General features: G+C 34.8%; 1 long non-coding RNA gene across 1 annotated transcript in view; it reads right to left on the bottom strand.

Annotated features, from left to right (window-relative positions):
* Positions 1 to 3093: 3093 nt before the first annotated feature.
* Positions 3094 to 10945, bottom strand: part of LOC120319386 — a 29664-nt gene continuing 21812 nt past the window's right edge. The window contains exon 3 of the long non-coding RNA XR_005559747.1: positions 3094 to 9175. This is a non-coding gene — a long non-coding RNA (uncharacterized LOC120319386). The remainder of the gene's footprint in view (positions 9176 to 10945) is intronic.

Raw genomic sequence — 10945 nt, 5'->3', positions numbered from 1 at the left:
CTTTGCTGTTTAATATTTTCATTCTTTTCTCAACTTGGGATTGTATTATGAATCTGCATTCAAGCAGCCTGTATGAGATGCAAACCATAATCTTCTTGATTCTGGGTTACAAATTACAACTCATTCTTTCAATGCCGCAGTGTCATCACTGCATAATGGTACCTTTGAAAAATTGAGTTAGTAGATTAAAAAGTCCATGCAATTATACTGATGAGGAAAGGAAGTTCATATTAGGAGCAGTTTTATTACCCATATAAGTAAGCAGCATGCAAGCTTTTGAATACCAAGTATCTCTTTTCCAGATACAATGGCTAAATATCCAGAACAGAAATGGAGGGGTGTGGGAGATAACAGAATAATAGAGTTGGAAGAGACCTTGGAGGTCTTCATGTCCAACTCCCTGCTCAAGCAGGAGACCCTATAGCATTCCACACAAGTGACTGTCCAGTCTCTTCTTAAAAGCCTCCAATGACGGACCACCCACAACTTCTGGAGGCAAGTTGTTCCACTGATTAATTGTTCTAACTGTCAGGAAATTTCTCCTTAATTCTAGGTTGTTTCTCTCCTTGATTATTTTCCATCCATTGTTTCTTGTCTTGCCTTTTGGTGCTTTGGAAAATAGGATGACCCCCTCTTCTTTGTGGCAGCCCCTCAAATATTGGAATACTGCTTTCATGTCACCCCTAGTCCTTTTCACTAGACTAGACAAACCAATTCCTGCAACCTTTCTTCATATGATTTAACCTCCAGCCCCTTAATCATCTTCGGGAGGTTTTCTGCCCTCTTTCTAAACACTCTGCATTTTTTTAATAATATGGTGACCAAAACTGGATGCAGTATTCTGAGTGTGGTCTTATGAAGTATTTATAAAATGGCACTAATACTTAATGTGATTTTGATTCTATCCTCCTGTTAATGCAAGCTAGGATTGCATTGGCTTTCTTTGGCGGCTGCCGCACACTGTTGGCTCATATTTAAGTGACTGTCTACTAGGACTCCAAGATCCCTCTCACATTTACTGCTATTGAGTCAGGTTGCACCTAATCTGAACCTGTACTTTTGATTTTTCTTGCCTGAGTGTAAAACCTTACTTTTCTCACCATTGACTTTCATTTTGCTAGATAGGACCCAGTGTTAAAGTCTGTCAAGATTCTTCTGTATCTTGAGGCTCTCTTCTGGAGTGTTGGCTATTCCTGCTAGTTGTTTGCAAATTTGATGAGTTCCTCTTCTATTCCTTCACTGCTGTTAAAACTATGTCTGCACCATGTTACAGTGTTAAAAAGCATGTTAGAGTGTGGATAGATAATGTAAATTGGTTCCTACTAGATACGTTTTTCAAGTTCTTGGGAATCTCCCTGCTTATTCCTATAAGTAGAATCCAACAAATAATCAAATAATGCCAGTTTTGGTAAGCATAAAATTCAACATTTAAAGTCAAAATTTCTGTCTTCCATATTAAGATACAGATATTTGAAAGCAGAAATCAACTAGTCTTTCCAATCCAGGCATCCTCCAGATATATGATTTTCAGAGTCCCCCAACCTGCATAGCCATTGTTGAGAATTTTGGAAGTTGAAGACCAGGCATATAAAGGTTACCCAGGTTATGGAAGGCTAGGTGATCTTTGTTAATAGTGCTAGAAATAATTTAAGACGTATTAGAGAAGGATAAACAGGAAAATCTGTAAAGGTCATTGGGAAAAAATCCCTCCATTATTCCAGCTTTGTTACTATTCTTTCATGTCTTTTGACTTAATTCCTTTTTATTTAATTGGACCTCTCACACTGTTCATTCTTCAATTCTGTTAATATTTTGGTTCACCTTTCCATTGGGATTCTTCAGGATTGTCAATGGCCAATTTCTTTTTTACTGTATCCTTGCTTTTGACAGATAATTTCTTTTGGTGCAGAATTGTTATTGGTGATGGTATCCAGTTATATTTTTCTGTTTTACAGCTATTCCTCTTTGAATGGAGGATTATCTAAAAAAATATGCCTTTACTGCCTTTTTCTAAATCTTCACTTTTGACTTCCCTCTCTCTCCCTCTTCCTCTCTTTTATATAGCAATGCCACTCAGTTAAAATTTACAGCTTTTATCTTACTATACATTTCTGTCACAGCTAAATTCTGTCATTTTTCCCTCATTTTTTAAAATTTTTAAATCCTTTCACTGATTAAAACAAATTTCATTCATGGGTTATATAAACCTGAGATGGGTGTCCATACATAAGAAAGAGGAGTAACATGCACACCAGCCCTGCTTACTCTTTCTGATTTGAATGGGAGAGTCTACAGATTACCACATTATTAGTAAGCAGGATTTTATTCTGACCCTGGAAACTTCTACTCGCATTCAATGAATAACAATCCCAACAAGTAAGCACCTTCCCTTTCAGATGACCTGGGAGCACTGAACAAGGATGGATTTGGGACCACTGAGCAAGCCCAGGGATCTTATATATTTTATTCAATATTCTAGTCTTTTGCCATAGACCCACTAAGAAAAAATAATCAGAATTCCAGTTTATAACTTCTCTTTCCCCACTATCTTGCTACACTTTCATTAGCATGCGCTATTCATTACAAAGAATCTAACCACTACCATATCTAGGATGTTTTTTAACAGGTTGTGATGATGGGCCACCTACATTGCTTTCATATTTTTCTCTAATGGTTTGGCGTTTTTTTGCACTAGTCTTAAGGCAAGAAAAATGAGTGCTTGCTGGATCACTCAGTCCTCATCTTCCAACAATGCCAGAAAGCTGTAGAAACTATTCATTGGAGAGCTGTTTCTATTTTTAACTACTGTAGTAGTGACTGTATGAACAGAGGTATTCAGGACTACTCTCATCTTGAAACATTTTGCAGTTTCTAGAAATCCACCAACATTTTTCAGAAATTTTTATGTTCATTATGCCAATATATATTTATTTAGTTTTAGTAAGACTTTACATTTCTTGGCAAACCTGTTTTATAGATTAGGGAAAATTAAGGAAAAATGAGTAAGAAGTATCTTGGTTTTGGCAAGAAGCATAACTAAGACAAATCAGTCTTGTTTCTAAATGAACTCTAGTCATCAAATCAATTTGATGCTTTTTTTTTTTTTGCTAATCTTGAAGTAATTCTTATTACTGCATTTTCAGCCTAAGCCATAAGGAAAGTTCTCAGATTTGATTAAACTCAATTGAAGACAATGTGATTAGTTTGGCAAAGGTCCAAGCTTTTTAATTTAATTGGGTTGTGCATTGAGTAAAAATCAGGATTTTTTTAACTACAAATAGGAAATCTATTTTATTAATGGCCATATTTTACTTTAAAAAGAATATTTGTTCAGCGAAAGATAAGCCATTATAATTTCAATCAAGAATTTTTGTCACAACTGGCAAACTGCAGACTTTTGGTTCATTGGATATGATTCATGTATTATAAATGACAATGCTAAATAGAATGTAAATTAATGTCTGATACATTTTTCTTTGGAAACAAAGTGTAGCAATGAGATCAATCTTACATAAATCCAGTTAGTTACATTTACCTATTACACAATTTCTACACATTGTGCAAAATTGTTCACAAATACTATTGAAGCCTTACTAAAATAAAGGGATATTATAATGACTAAGAAAAATGTCTGATGGCTTATGTTCCCTATTTACATCAGTTGCTTTAAATAACCAAAAAAATGTGACTTATAGCAATTTCGCTTTAATCGCTTAAGATGACTCTTTTCTACAGAATGATTTCATTTAAATTCTTCTTGGTTTCAATTTAGGAAAGGAATACCACTAATGCCTAACAAATCTTAAAGGTCAATTTAATGCCAGCCAAATCCACAAGTCACATGGGAAGGGATAGTCTACCACTGCAACTGTTAGTTTCCCAAAACCTGGATTTTCAGAAATAAGCAAGTTTTAAAGATATACGTCCTGTTTCACTATTAAGATAAATGTTATATATATATGAATTTCTCTAACCCTAGCTTAAAACACATTTAACTAGTGTTATATATGCCCTATACTATAGCTGAGAATTGAGCTTGAGTTTAATTATATAGTGTACTATTAGCCAAACTTTACTACACCATTAACCAATTGGTTGCTTTGTAGATGTGCTGAATAACAAATTATGTTTGGGTAAGATTTGATTGATGGGATTTGTAGTTTATCACAACTGGATGGCACAAAGTCATAAATCTTGTTTTATTGGCTAGCATCAAATTCTCATCTCATATTTTCAGTGTTCCTTACCTCAAAGAATATGTATTATTAACACCTGTTTTCTACTTAGATTAAGTTAAGACTGGTGCATCCATTGCTCTAATCCATAATCCATTGTTCTAACAATTTGTTGTTTTTTCTAACCTGACCGGAAGCTGTCTTTCAAGAATCAATCACCAACATAATGGATCACCATGTGAGATAGTAAATTTATGGGTTCATGTCAGATCTAGTTTCTGTGCTTTTTTTTTTAAATAAATGATAAAAAGCAACCAACACTGAGTGCAATTACATGCTGGACCATGTGAGCTACCTACTAGCTATATGTAAGACTTCCACAACTTGCTTATTGCTGTTTTCAGCCACAGGAAACTGATTAGCTATTGTGTAACTTAATGTTAGTCCCTATGTTGCTTTCAAGGATAACCTGACACTCTAATTGCAATATTTCCTTTAATGCCTTTTATTGAAACAGCTGGAAAGAAAGAAATGTTTAATTAAAAATGCAATTGAAAAGCTACCAAGCTTGGCAGAAGCAAAAGCTGTGAGATTTCAGGTTGACAATTTTGTATTAAGAATGCAACTGAGCAGGTCATGCATGTCACAATTAAATTCCAGCCACAGCTAGTCTTCCACACAAACTCCTGTGAGTCATTTTGTATTGACAGTGAATAGTGTTGCATCTTAATTGAATCATTTACTGATTTAATTTAAAATCAACAAGCAAAGAAGCTATTTTGAATAAAACGATGTAATGGGAAATATAGAGGTGAGATAGGCATTCTTGTCAGTAACATTTCAGTGATTAATCTATTTTGAAAAACCTTTTCAACCAAAATAAATATATTAAAGAAATTTCAGTCTTTTCTTATAAATCTTTATTGGTTTCAGAAATTAAATAATAGATTTCAGTTCTCAAATTGTTATTCGGCTACATATTTTCCAGACTAATAAATAATGTCTTTCTTATTTTCAATGGTATTGTATGTATTGGATCCATTATTAATTTGCTTCCCTTATGGTGTAAAATTATGGTGTAAAACTATTGAAAGTCATGCTTAAAATATATGATGGATGGGGAGGCAACTATAAAAATCTGGATGATGGCTAAATGGCATTAAGAGACTTTATCTCTCCATAGTCATCTTGTAATCATCTGAATTTTCAATGCAGATCATATATTAATATAACAGAATATATATTACATTATACTACATTACATATATACATACAGATACTCCTCAACTTACCACCACAACTGGAACCAGAATGTCTGCTGCTAAGCAAGGTGTTTGTTAAGTAATTGTGCCTGATTTAATGATCTTTTTTCTGATGGTTAAGCAAATCACTGCAATTGTTAAATGAGCCAAGAGGTTATTAAGTGAATCTGGCTTCCACTATTGACATTCCTTGTCAGAAGCCAGTTGGGAAGATTGTAAATGGCAATCATATGACCCCAGGGTGTTGCCACTATCAAAAACCCATGCCAATTGCCAAACACCCAAATTTTGATCATGTGGCCATGGGAATGCTGCAACAGTTGTAAGTGCAAAGTAGTCATAAGTAGTTTTTTCAGTGTCATTGTAACTTTGAACAATCACTAAATGAATAGTTGTAAGCTGAGGACTACCTGCACACTTCAAATCCTATGCTTCCTTATCATGGCAGGGATGGGATGGTTATTTTCCTGGTGTAAGATAAGCAAAGAACACCAGAAGTGTATGCCAAGAATATATATTCCCAGCAAGATCACCCAAGGTCACCACAGCTGCCCAGATAAAGCATACAGGGATCTGTATCAGGCCAGTAGCAGTATAGGAAAATGCTGGAGACAAGTGAGCATTTTTGTGACAATGGCAAAGGCATCGTTTTATACTGCACTGAAGAAGGCAATGGTAAACCACTTCTGTAGTTTACCAAGAAGACCTCACAGAAAAATATTATAAAGTAATCAAAACTTTATAGTGTCTGATGATGGACTCCTTAGGTTAGATGTCACTCAACAAACTATTGAAGAATTGCTAGGTTCTTTTGAAACCCAATGCTTTTGATGAGGAGTATCTGTATAACCCTGAGAAGAAGCACCAACCCCTCCCCCTTAATTAAAGTTAACTGTTTTCCAGGGTGACAATTGTCTAAAAAACAAGTTGGGCCAGTCACACTTTCTCAGCCCAACCCACTTCACAAGGTTGTGGGGAAAATAGGAGGAGGAAGGAATATTATGTATGTTTGCTGCCTTGAGTTTCTTATAAAATAATAAATATGGGATAAATATCTAATAACTAACAAGAATAACATGATAAACTCTTCAGTCTGAAGATAGAGGGATAGCTTGCTTGCTTTAGCATTGAACTGCGGCTAAGTTACTCATACATAAAATGGAATTTGTTACATATTCAACAAACTCAGTAAGATAGGCTGACATAGACAGTGATGATTAGTTCAAAGTCATTCTGTCAAATTCAGGCAAAAGTGACAAATTGAGCATCAAAATTCCTCACCTAAGTCCACCACCACAGGCAGTGCAATTGAAATTGCTCTCAGAATTCTCTGTGATCAAATGAGGAAATGCTTCAGTTCGTACGACAGCAGAAAGTTTGATTTGTCTCTGCATGTATATACTTTTACTCCTATCAAATTTTATTGCTAGAAATAGAAATGGAATCAAATGCACGTATGTGAAAAATATATTTAGTAGTTCCTTTAGTAGTTCACTGCAGACAAATGCTTAGTTACATGACTAATGTGTACACGGGTCAGTTATACTTAAGCCTAATATGTACTGTGAACCTTGCCTTTGCGATTTTTTGATGATTATGGCAGTATGTGCTCCAAAACTAGAAAACTGAACTGAGTAAACTATCAATATATTAACCAAGAGAAATATATCATGGTAGCGCAATTAAGAAATAATTGATTCTTTTTCTCCTTTTTTCAGTCATGGCACTGCCATAAGGGACTCAATCTATTACCACCAAATCAAAAATATCTCTTACTTCTTACTATGCTTTTTGTAAACTTCATGCTCGGCCTGTCCTTAGGCAAAGTGAGACACTAATCTCATACAAGAATTCTGGGATCTTCATAGGAGCCCATTACAAGCTTCAGTGACAAAAAGACTAACAAAATAAATGTCATATAGTAACATCACAAACCCTAGCCTTTCATACAAGCCTTCTGATGTCAAATGCATGTATATCATGGGGTCTATATCATGATACGACAGTGCACTTTCTATCACTTGCTCCCCTATCCCATTCCTGAAAATTCCTGTACTGTAGGTATATTATAAAAAAGCTGTATTGGTAATTAAGTTATTATTTTAAGCAAACATAATTAAGCCTTATGGTTTTAAATCAGTCGAGATGGACAGAAAACTATGGGCTTAATTATGGAAAATGTCAGTCTTATTGATTTCAAGGGGCCTAGTCTAAACAGAAATAATTCAAAGAGGAACTACTCCATTTTTTATTGTCAAAGGGGTGGTAAAAGATTTCTCAGGTGACACAATTGCTTAATTGGCTTTGAAGGATCATTGAATGTACAGTATCTTAAGTGCCATTAGTGTTTTGCCCCATGCACACATTTTCTTAGCAATGCTCTAGTGTAATCTTATTGTTTGTTTCATTTTTCCACACAAATATTTTCAGCTAAATTTCTTATGTTGTGTCATCATCATCATCATCATCATCATCATCATCATCATCATCATCACTCCTATATGCAAAAAGCAGTAAGGGAAGTTCAGAAAAAATATTGAAACAAGTAATTCTCTATTTTGTCGTCATTCTCCAATTTGTGTTTTAAAAAATGAATGGCTTTTAGATAAAAATCTATAAAACATTATCTCATAGAATGATCTCTCTTCTTTGCCCTCATAACATTTTAAAACAGAAAACAGTGATTCCACAGTGATTCTATCAACCCTGATAGAAACAGAAGCAAGAAAGCATATCTTATTTTAATGTTATACTGTACAGTAGAAATATGATTACCAGATCTGGGTTGCAAAATCCAGATAATCACTAGACAGCAGGAAAGCGATGGAGAGAAAAGTTTGTTTTCTCTAGATTTTTGCTGTTGAGATCTGGCAGCCCTTGGATGACTGCCTCTGTCAAAGCGAATACTGTAAATGGAATGTATAGGGTGGGGGTTGGAAGTCTTTCTTTATTGGTTTATTTTTAAACATCTTAAGAGTAGATATTCAGAATAGATTATAAATATAATATATAACTAGTTAGCGAGCTATATAGACACATGGAAAAGAACATGTCAGCCTTTGAGACAGACCTGGTCAAGAAACAGACACAGCAGAGAAGATGATTCATTTGTATGGTTTCATGAGCGTTTTTCATGTTGTAAGGATGTACTCTATGCAAGAATGTAGATATGGTCTTTGAAATGGGGAAGGAATGCATTAATTGGTAAATAGGAAGTTTCGTTAAAAATTATTTGGTTCTGAAAAGGAGGAAAATGTGAGAAAGGGACTCAAAATAGAGCCATCTTACACCCCCTCTATTTGGAAATGTGCTTATCACGTGGTTTCTTACCTTCAGCTTTTTCTTCCTCCTTTTTATGGTTTATCAATAGTTTTTATATTTTGAAACCTACTAGGGCTGGATGGGAAATGCTTTGACAAATGTTTAATATAGATGCTGATTTTTGTACTTCTGCAGATCAATGTCTAAATTGTATTAAAAATACAGAATATATTTAAAATTAAGGACATTAAAACAACATATTTAGAAAATCTGAAGTTGAACTGAAGAGATCATAATGAGGTGAGCAAACCTGTGTCTTGTAGATGTTATGAAACATATCCTTTATCACTGGCCATCCATACTGCCTGTGACTAATGGACATTCTTGTTGAAAACCTATCCTTATTCCAGTTCCAATGGATTCCTCTAAAATTTCTCTTAACTTTGAGATTCCCATCCTTTATCCTGGAGCTTCAACCTGAAATAAGAGAGTTTTTTTTAAATAAAAATAGGCATTCTATAACTCCAAAATTAGTTTCAAGTTATTACAAAGCAGCTGAGTTCTGGTTTAGCATTTAGACTCAAAAAGATGTGTAATCTTAGCCTTTTTAGCCATATAAAAATTATTCAACTATAAAAGGTCCTTGAGCATGTAATATTTACATTTATAAATAAGTCCTGTGGATTTCTCATGAAATTCCTCTGATCATAATGACTTAAGTCCATTTTTATGCACATTTACTCCAATGAAAATCCTACAGTGTTTAATAAGATTAACTCGTGTGTATAGAAGTGCAGTCATGAAAGCTGAAAATTATGTTATGGCAACATGCTACAATAAACAATTGTTCAATAATGTTTTGTTACATTTTAGCATTTCCCCATCCAAATGCCATGCCATTTTCTCCCCAGTTATAAGATAACTTTTTACAATAATTTGTATGTCATGCATAGCACTTACTACATTGCTCCTGTTTTATTTAACAATTGAAGAGAACAAAAACAAGTATGTTAAGCTTTTACCATGCATTAACTTGTTTCATTTAACAGGAATAATTAGCCTGAAGGATCCTGTGCTGTTTAAATGTAGCATAGCTAAATCAATTAGTATAAAATCTAAAGCTATGGGTTTTAAAGAAAACAATCTAGGGTTTTTGCACTAGGAGGCTGTGTAAAGGTTTGCAATAGATGTATGAAGGGAAAGGAAAAGCTTGTTCCCAAATTCTACCCTGATGACCTTTGGACAGAAATTCAAACAGAACCTTATTAGTGAAACTTTATTAACATTCATAAAACATCAGAGTAAGCTGTCATATCTAATCATGCTCTAAAGATTGGGCCTCCTTCAGGTCCCGTCGGCCAGACAATGTTGGCTGGCGGGCCCTCGGGGAAGGGCCTTTTCTGTGGTGGCTCCGACCTGGTGGAATCAACTTCCCCCCGAGATTCGAACTACTCCCACCTTGCCGGCCTTTAAGAAAGCCATTAAAACTCTCCTGTTCCGGCAGGCCTGGGGTTGATGTCCCCGGGGGGGCTGGGATACGATTGGACATGCTGTATGAATGTACTTATTTATTGTTTTATTGTTATATTGTTTTAATTTTGTATGCCGCCCTGAGTCTCTAGGGATTGGGCGGCATACAAATTTTATTAATAAATAAATAATAAAGCCAAAGATACACACATACATGCACATTACTTGTAGTTCTATTTCTGAACTATTTTGTTGATTTTCTTAATTCTAGCACTCCAATGTACTGTTGGAGAACAGTGACTGCCCTTTCAGTATGACTGAAGCATAAGAAGCTAACTGGAATTAAGCAGATGCGGAATGACATGGGGAATTCAGATTATATGTTGATCTCAACTGGAAAAATGAAGAGGGTTTTTTTTTTCATTTGTTAAAAAATGTAGTTCAACCATTGGATATGACTATGATTCTTAAAAATGGCATACAGTTATGAGTTTGTAGAGCAAGTATTCTGAGGCAACCTTCCCCAAACTGTTACTCCTGCTGGGATGTTGGACTTTTACCCCTGTAATTCTTAACTATCAATTGAAGTCCAACATATTTAGCTGGGGGAGTCTAGTTTAATATATGCTCTGTCTGAAAACAAACTCCAAGGGACCACATTTTAACTTTTTTTTTCAAACTGAAAATTGTTTGAGGATGTTTACAGAGAAAAGGAATGTAACATCCCGATAACTATACAATGCATTCTAGGTTAATATGCAACTGCTATAGCTATAC

This window comes from Crotalus tigris, unplaced genomic scaffold (genome assembly GCF_016545835.1).
Source record: "Crotalus tigris isolate CLP2741 ecotype Arizona unplaced genomic scaffold, ASM1654583v1 scf7180000017601.7605149639:7615979, whole genome shotgun sequence".
NCBI lineage: Eukaryota > Metazoa > Chordata > Lepidosauria > Squamata > Viperidae > Crotalus > Crotalus tigris.
Note: the sequence above shows the minus strand (reverse complement) of the source record. Positions and strands in the feature narration are given on the sequence as shown.